This window comes from Mangifera indica, chromosome 19 (assembly GCF_011075055.1).
Source record: "Mangifera indica cultivar Alphonso chromosome 19, CATAS_Mindica_2.1, whole genome shotgun sequence".
Lineage (NCBI taxonomy): Eukaryota > Viridiplantae > Streptophyta > Magnoliopsida > Sapindales > Anacardiaceae > Mangifera > Mangifera indica.
Genome location: NC_058155.1, coordinates 2779304 through 2788238, shown reverse-complemented (window position 1 = coordinate 2788238; position 8935 = coordinate 2779304). Strand labels below are relative to the sequence as shown.

The 8935-nt window shown below is 37.4% G+C and overlaps 1 pseudogene; it reads right to left on the bottom strand.

Moving 5' to 3' along the window:
* Positions 1-2170: 2170 nt before the first annotated feature.
* Positions 2171-7723, bottom strand: LOC123203430 (annotated as a pseudogene).
* Positions 7724-8935: the final 1212 nt, after the last annotated feature.

Sequence of the window (8935 nt, the reverse complement as noted above, 5' to 3'; positions counted from 1 at the left end):
AATTTTATTGATTATACATTAGGTGTTTGACAATTGGCATCAACAAACAGATTACAAATTCCACTGTATAGTAATTACATGAGGAGATTCCTAGTAAATCAAGATACTAAAACCCTACACAAAGCCCACTCCCATGATGACTATGAGATTTTTCAACACCAACCAAACTCTGCTTCTTAATTGGAGGTATTTCTGGCATATAATCCAACGGGTCAGGCAGCTTCAAACCAGCACGTACATGATAACTCCACTGACTCTTGGCTTTCCCAAGGATCTCCCAAGCGGTGGCTATGAGTTTCATAGCTCCAGGGGCAGCAAGGCACTGAAACTCATCCGGGTTTATCATCTTTGCGATTTTGACATATCGGTGTGTGATGGCCCGACAAGGGAGCCCATCGGTTTGGAAGTTGAGAACTGCGTACCAGTTAATCTCCCCGTTTTTGGTTCTCTTATGAGAGTGATCAAAGTGTATGCGGTACACCTCCAAATAGCGATCAACAGATTCAAAGAACGGATCCACAAGCTTGGCGGAAAGAGCCCACTTATACGCACCTGCAAAATTGTTCTTCAAGAACTCCTCCTCGGCAGTATCAAGCATCACTTCCGTCATTGTTGTTTCAAATGGAAACAGAAGAATTATCAAAGAACAAAGACAAACAGAGGTTCAAGAATAGAGAATTGCAACTTGAATTTCTGAGAGAAAGAGAAAACAAAGATAAGTTTGTTGTAGAAAATTCTGGTATTTGGAGCGTTAAAGAGTTATATAGAAGATTGAGTTTGATATTAATTGCGTTACAAGTAAGTCAATTATCAAACCCTAATCCTAAAACTAAATAGAGCCGTTAATTTACGCGCCAAAACCATGTGCCTAACGGATTTACATGATTTTTGAATTTGAAACCGATTTTTGAAAACAGGCGCCAAGAAAAGAGACGTTAATGTCAATGGGCTTCCTAATTTACTGTTACGTTTTTCGGCTTTAAGTTAATTTTTCAGGAAAATTGTGCTTCTTAGTAAGTATCTTGAAAAAGATTTTTATTTATTTCTTACTAAATTTTTTTATTGTAGATTTAAAATTACCTTTTATTATATAATGAAAAACCTTACTGGTTAGAATTTTGGCTAAATAGGTTTTTTTCTAACTTATAAAAATATTCACAAAATCTAATTTCAACGTAGTTTTCTCTCTTCACTAATTTTTATTTAAAATCGATGAACCAAAAATTTGGTTTGATTATCTAATATTTTCAATTCAATTCAAAATCAATTAATCAATTAACCTTACTGAATTTCCAGAGATGCATTGTCAAGATAAAAAGCATATACAGCATGACCTCCTCCAAGGTTTATTGGCAAAAAAACAAAATAAAACACTACATTAATAAAACAAATTCAACACTATTTCCATCTTGAAGCTGCTATGTTGACAACACATTGATTTTCATATCCTACTACGAACTAAGGTTACATTAGAATACAATTCAATCACTACAAGCGACAAAAATACTCCAAACTATTGTCTTAGATAACTGAAAGAGGGAAAGCTAAAACCAATTAGTGAAGATATTGAAATCGTTACGATGGGGCACCGAGATCGGAGGCCAGCCGCAAAATGTCACTAAAAATTCCACCAGCTGTAACTTGAGCTCCAGCACCTAGGCCACAGATTATAAGCGGCTGCTCCTTGTACCTTGTTGTCGTGAAAGTTCAAGGGAGTTGTGCGAATGGATGGTCTTTCTTGTATCTTTGCAACTGCACAATATCCTTTTGGTTGATAGTATCCACCACTCCACCATACCTCAAAACCTGAGAACATATTCTAGGACCATTTATTCTCCAGGGGATACAAAATGTGCTCCCAGCTTACTTCTTTAACCTTTTGAGCACTGAACAGGCTTTAAACCACGAATAAAACTCGATTTTGAGGTATTGTAATTAGGAAATCTGAGTATGGCTATGCTAAAAGGTTAAACTTCCAAGAGTGTTTTATCGAAAACTCACTTCTTCTGCATCCTCAGTTTCTTGTCTTTCCTTAGCCAGTTCTTCATCATACCGTGGAGAGTCTTATGAACTCTTCCAAGAGCTAATGTTACTCACATGTTATGGGTAAAACATGACTGACCTGAAAATGCATTCAATCTGCAATATGTTGTCTCCGGTTTCAAGCCCCTTAAAGTGCGAATGATTGGAAGACAACAGTTGCTTCATAAAAGTAATCTTTATAGGATTTCCGTTGAAGGGCCCTCAGCTTTAAATACTGAATTGGCACAGATATTACACCAATAAAATGCCACCAGAAGAGTCAACAATACAAAAAGATTCAAGCAATTAAATGTGCCACCTATCCAATTAGTGCACCTGATCCCTGAGCTGGTCAAACAATGTGCCACTATCAAACCAGGGCCAATAATCTCCATCGCTATAGTGGTTCTTGAAAGAAAAAACCTAGAGTGGATAGCTCTCAAAGCCCTAATGCAATTTTCACGCTTGACTACCACAGTAATATTGTACTCAGAGCAACCCTGGGCTATAGCACGGACATTTATGTTTGCCTGCAATGCAATAATACTTCAATCACATTAGAAGAAAACACAATGAGAAAACTATGCAGGAAACACAATCTTACTGATAATGTTGTGGCACAACCATGTCGAAAATCACCACACACAAGATAAAATAAATCATAACGGATTTTACATTTGTGAAATTTCAACTCCACAAATACATGCTAAATACCCAAAAAAGAGCACCTGGCAAAGCTGTCCAGCATCCACAGCTTCACGAAATCTAGACCGTAATGCCTCTGCAACAGCTTTTACTTCCTTCTTGGGCACTGCAGAACACACAGAATGCTCACTGTCGGACTACATCATTATCGATCACTAAGTATCTGTTAAAAAAAAAAATTATTAAATGAAACCAGAGGAAGAATTTACTTGAGATATCATGATGACATTAGCTCCAACATCTTTCACAGCACCGAAAATGGTATTTGCTGTACTAGGAACATCAGCCATTCCAGTTCTGCCAACAGAAGAACATAAATAACATACACGGGACAAAATTTAGATAAACATGTTGTAACCACAAAAACATACATGCAGTGGAAATTGGAACCAAAATGCCCACCCCTCAACATTTATTACAGCTAAATTGTCAATTGTTGAAAACCCTTTCACAGGAGTGTCAACAATCTGTTCATCTTCATTTTCACAGATAATATGCTTACATATAATTGTTCCAGTTGCAGACAGATTAAAGACATTCCTCATCACAAATAGGATGTCATATTGCATAACTGGGATAATAGTGCCAGGATGCAAGACTTTTATGCCAAAATATGACTGCATAATGACATGAATTTAAATTAGAAACAAAAATCAGAAAGTTACACAACTTTAACAAACATGTAAATAATAATCAGTTCATCATTTCCCAGGCTCGAACATTACATCAAACCTCAACATCAGACCTAATAATTGATAATGCAAGCCTGGATAAATATGCACTGTACACTGCATCCACATCAGTCCACATTGTGACTTGGCGAGCCCTGAAAAGTGCACCAATTATAGCAGCAGAGAAGTCACTTCCATCCTCTTCAAAGTTGTAGGAATATTATCAAGTGTACTGGCTATAAATCAAGTAGCAATTACTGTCTTCGATGGATCTTGAGAATACCATTTCTTTAGTCTTTTCTCAGATTTAGAAAAATCAGGATCAACTTGACTAGAATTGGTTGGATTTACAATGAGGGCATCTCTAGTATCCACCCATTGGCAATCCATACCACTTTGCACCAAGAACAAAATAATTTGTTAGTTCAAATAGCTTTTTACCCTCTATCTTAACAGCTGCTAACAATTAAGCAGTCCACAACTCTCCATGTCCAATAACAAAATCTGAAAAAAGATTCTGTAGCACGACCAGCTACAGAAAATAAATAATTAATTAATGGTTTATAATTGATATTAGATTCCAATTTCTAAGTTCACATAGTAAGTTTTGCCAAAAAGAAAAAGGTTTATGACAGTAGAGATTAGAGAAAACCCATGACTGTCAACATCCCAGGATTTAATTTACCGCATGTCTATACAACCAACACAATTAGATCCATGGATTAGTCTCTCATTAAATAAACAAGAGATTCCAAAAGATATACTGATGTAGGCAAATTTTAGAGCATATTTCCAAGAAATTAATATCCACATCACATTGAACCTATATCAAAATTTCACAGACGGTATATTAATAATTAAATAAATGTAAGATTTTCACGTCCAATCTAATAGAAAGAGATAGATGAAATCAGAGAATAACACTTCTGAAAAGCCAACGTGAAATGTAAACAAACAAGCAAGCTTACTAATTTTAGTTAATGTTAATTAGATATAAGATCAAACAGACATATTGTCAAATCATGATCAAAATCATAAATTAACCGGACACATTGTCATGGTTTATTAATTTCTCACTCATACAAGGTTTATATAATTTACCGTTCATTCGTGACTACAAATTCACACCACAAGTCTCCTTTGGGAAGCTGAAATTCTTCCATTGATTTTTTTCCACTGAAATATCTGTAAACATGAGAAAAATTGAAGTTAATTGTATCAACAATTCCCAGTTGGAAGTCAATACAGATAATGAATAGAACAGCTAACAAACCTGTACTGAAGCCAATATGTGTGTATTTGAAGACTCCATTTTTCCCCACTGTGCAAAGGCTATTCTAAAACATAAAACATAAAAATAAAAATAACACAAAATATAAACTTTATAGTCTACAAGAAATGTTCAAAGAGATACTTAAACTCTATTATAAGTTTTGAAAGCTCCCATAAACAAAGTAAATGATTCACCAGAAGCCTTCCTTTTTTTTTTTTTTGGGTAAATAAAGATACACTTTTACACCAAGAAAAGCGAGCTGTCCGGGGACAACAATAACACCCTAAGCTCATCTGACCTGGAGGAGGATAGCATACTATATCTAAGTACAAGCAACTCTATCAATTAGCCTTAGGGCCCTCTCCTAAGACCTAGGACCATATTTTAGAAACAACAATCCACTCTTACAACATTACCCAAAAACACCCCTGCCAAATCATAATTAAAGTCAACTTAGTAAGCACAGGCCGTTAACAGACTAAAGTAGGATCAACTTGGTAATTAACTGTCATTCAGTACCCAAATGCAAAAGAGCAGGAGCTTGGAAGGCCAGTTATCCCAATGGATACACAGAAGATAAGGGGCAAACAACGCACCCTGCTCCAAAATCGGATCAATAAACACAAAAGGAGAAGGCAGGGCTGACACAGAGAAGCATGCACAAAGACCTTAAGGATTCCAGGAAATGGCAGCTGAATCAGCAAATCAGTAGAAGAATAGCAAGCTTAAGCACCAGATGGGAGAAGAGGAGAACCGAGGATAACCCTGAAACACGCCTCAACTGCAAGGAACCAAGCAGCAGACCAGGAGAAAAGATTGAGAGCGCAAAACCAAGCCACAGCAGGTAAAAAGGGAGGCCAGGAGAGCCTCAACAGCAGGACAAGCAGGGGAATCAACGGCAGAAACAGAGCAGTACAGGAAGCTGATGCAAAGGATTCTGATCTGCAGGGTTGAAAATAGGCAATAACAAGGCAGCATAAAACCCAAGCATCAGAAGATAAAAGAAGTCAATCAGGGCTGCTTCTCCATGCTACAAGAGCGTCAGGTCTTCCTTGGAAACAAGAGGAAACCTGCAATTATTAAAACCAACAAGACCAGCAAGAGAGGCATCCCCAAACCAAGGCCAAAGTAGCAACACCCAACATAATCCCAAAGGCTACACCCCAGAACCAGAAGCCAAAAAGCAGACATAGGAAGCCACCAGAATTTTGAAGCAAACACAAGCACCAGGAAGCAGAAGAGATTCAGGCTCCAGAAGAGAGCACCATAATGGCAGGATTCAAAGCCACTGGGAAAGTGCAGAAAAAGAAAAGCCCAGTAGCAGAGTTGAGGCAATGGAGAGGGAAAGCTATATGTAACGACCACTGCAACCAGCAGCAAAGCCCCCAGAACAGGATCCAACTTAAGATCATACAAAGGGAACCTGCAAAAAAACACACTGTTAGCAAAAAGGCTGCCACCTCCAAAGAGGAGACGTCTTAGCATTTGAAGATGAAGACGCAGTTCAGAAGGCCCCAATTCCTGGCGACGGCTTTATTGACACTAGTAGGTGAAAATTTTGAGAGGTCTGCCCCTTTGTCTCTTAGCAGGCTTCTGATCCTTTCAACAATTCTATCTTTGGGCTGCAAAAGATTAGAGAAAATCCTGTTGTTTCTTTCCTTCCAAATGTTGTAAATAGTAGCCCCCATACTTAACTTGCCCATCAAGAATTTTAATTGACTTCCTTTCTAATCCAAAGAAATTCCATCTATAAAGGAGTCCCAGTTTTGCTTATTATAACTCAAGAAACTTTTCCCCAAAATGGTCTTTAGTTGCAGAATGGCCAACTGAGGAGAGATAAACCAGTGGTAGGTGATAGTCCTTAGTTGCAGTAGCAACTACCAACCTTGTTCTATGATTTCACATTAGGGAGAATATTTTGGTGTAACCACCACTGTTAAGAAACTTGCAGCTGTAGTCTAGTGGAAAGATATGTGGAAATATATCTGAAATTACATAAGAAGTTATCCCATTTGTCAGCAATATAAGCTAGAAAATTTGGCTTCTTCTGGACTATTGCAGCCCTTGCTGACTCCATTTGGTGTGTTCTCTGACTCAACCATTGATTTCATAAAAGGCTTGCCTAAATCTAAAGAGAAATTAGTCATCTTTGTGGTGGTCGGTCGACTCATCAAATATGCCTATTTTTTGTGTCTCAACCATCCTGATTATGTGCAGACAATTGCTCAACTATTCTTGGACAATGTGTACAAAATGCATGGCAACCGTCACACAATTAGTACAAATTGCCCGTATGCTAGGCATAAAAATAAGTTATTATGGTTTTGTATGTTCACAAAAATTTCAGGTTGCCAAGAACAATTAAATTGAAAATTGTAGCAGGTAGAAACATCCAACTTCTAGAGCTCAGCATATCTGGACTGTGGTACCTCAGCAATAGCTTCTACTTTCATCACATAAGCACCCACTGAAGAGGAGAGAACCCAAAACATGTCGAGTGACATACCAGTTTTCCATGCATGCAAATCAGTTTACCTGCAATAAATTTACTCATACATAGATGAAGCAGAAGGGCATAAACCATTTGTATATGTTGGATGCACATGCATTACAAATTCTCGTGGATAAATAAGACATTGACAAAAGTAATGAGTATAGGATTCCCTTTCAAGACCTCATAACTTTATATACTGGAACTAAACAGAAATTGCATTTTACAAAAAGGCAAAAACATAAAATGAGCAACAATCAACTTGCACAAGCAGCTCCCTACTGTGCTAAATCGTGACTTTATAACAAAGAATATACACAAGCAGCTCAACTTGCACTATTGTTGGAAACTCTTCTACAGAACGCTAATCTGTCCGCAATCATCAAACCCATACCAGAAGTCACAAAAAAAATCAACATAATTAATAAAAATTCCTAGCTCCCCTACCTATAAAAATCATGAAACTCTGCCAAAATTTTATGCCAAGCTTTGCCCAAAGACCCACCTATAGGCACCTTTGAAATTGTTCTTCAAGAACTCCTCCTTGGCAGTATCAAGCATTACTTCCGTCGTTGTTTCAAACGCTAACAGAAGAATAATCAAAGAACAAAGAAAAACAGAAGTTCAAGAACAGAGAATTGCAACTTGAATTTCTGAGAGAAACGGAGAACAAAGAAAAGGTTGTTTTGGGAAATTCTCGTCTTTGGAGCCTTAAAGAGTTACATGGAACATAAGAGTTTGATATTAATTGCGTTACAAGTAAGCCAATTATCAAACCCTAATTCTGAAACTAAAAAGAGCCGTTGATTTACGCGCCAAAACCAGTTGCAAAGTCCTGACTGGTTTACATGATTTTTGAATTTGAAACAGATTTTTGAAAACAATTGCCAAGAAAAGAGACGTTAAATAGTGAAGTTGGTGATGTAGCAGAGTTCCCAGTTCAATCTTCTTCTCCCTTATGTCGACAAGTGTCATAAGTCACATCCTGACCAAGTTAGGATTTTATTTTCCTTTACAAGCCAAAACTCTGACTCCAAGTAATCATACTTGAGACCTAGCCTTCTCTTTCCCGCCCTCCCTCAAACTTAGCCTTCTTGTATTAAGAGCCATCTTTATCTTTAGTTTTCATGATGAAACCTAGTACTAGTAGCACTAGTTGTCATCATCAGCATCTAAATGTTGCCATGTCCATGAATGGAACCGAGTTTGACGAAACTGAGTTTGAAGTTGCAGTAATTTTGCTGCAACTTCCGCGACTAGTTTTTGAATCAGTCTTTGCATCGGCTTTCTTGGGGAAGAAACAGAAGAAGATATTCTAAAACTGACGGTCCTTCTTTGCCTCCCGTGGGTTCTAATTCTACCCCTGAGATTGAGAGGCCTAGGGCTCTGAGCCCTGCAACGCCTTTATCATTCCCTCCCAGTGAATCCAATGACAAGTCTAAGCAGTCTAAGAAGAAGGTTTCTCTTAAAAGGGTATGTTTTTTTTCAAAGGGTTTTGTCTGTTTTGTGGCTTTCAAGGCTTTTTTATTCTGATTTCCTTTTTTTTATGGCGATTCTCTGTTTACTACAGAAAAAAGAAGATTTGTTGGAGAAGATTAAAGAGTTAAGCAAAAGCAAAGAGTTTTTGAAAGAGGTAATTGTTTTCTGTCAATGGTATCTCAAAATTCAAGCCCAATTGTTGAACATTATCCTGATCTTTTTTCTCTCTTTTTACAGGAAATAAAGAATTTACAAGGCTATTACGATGAACAAAAACTTCTGAATTTAAGTCTT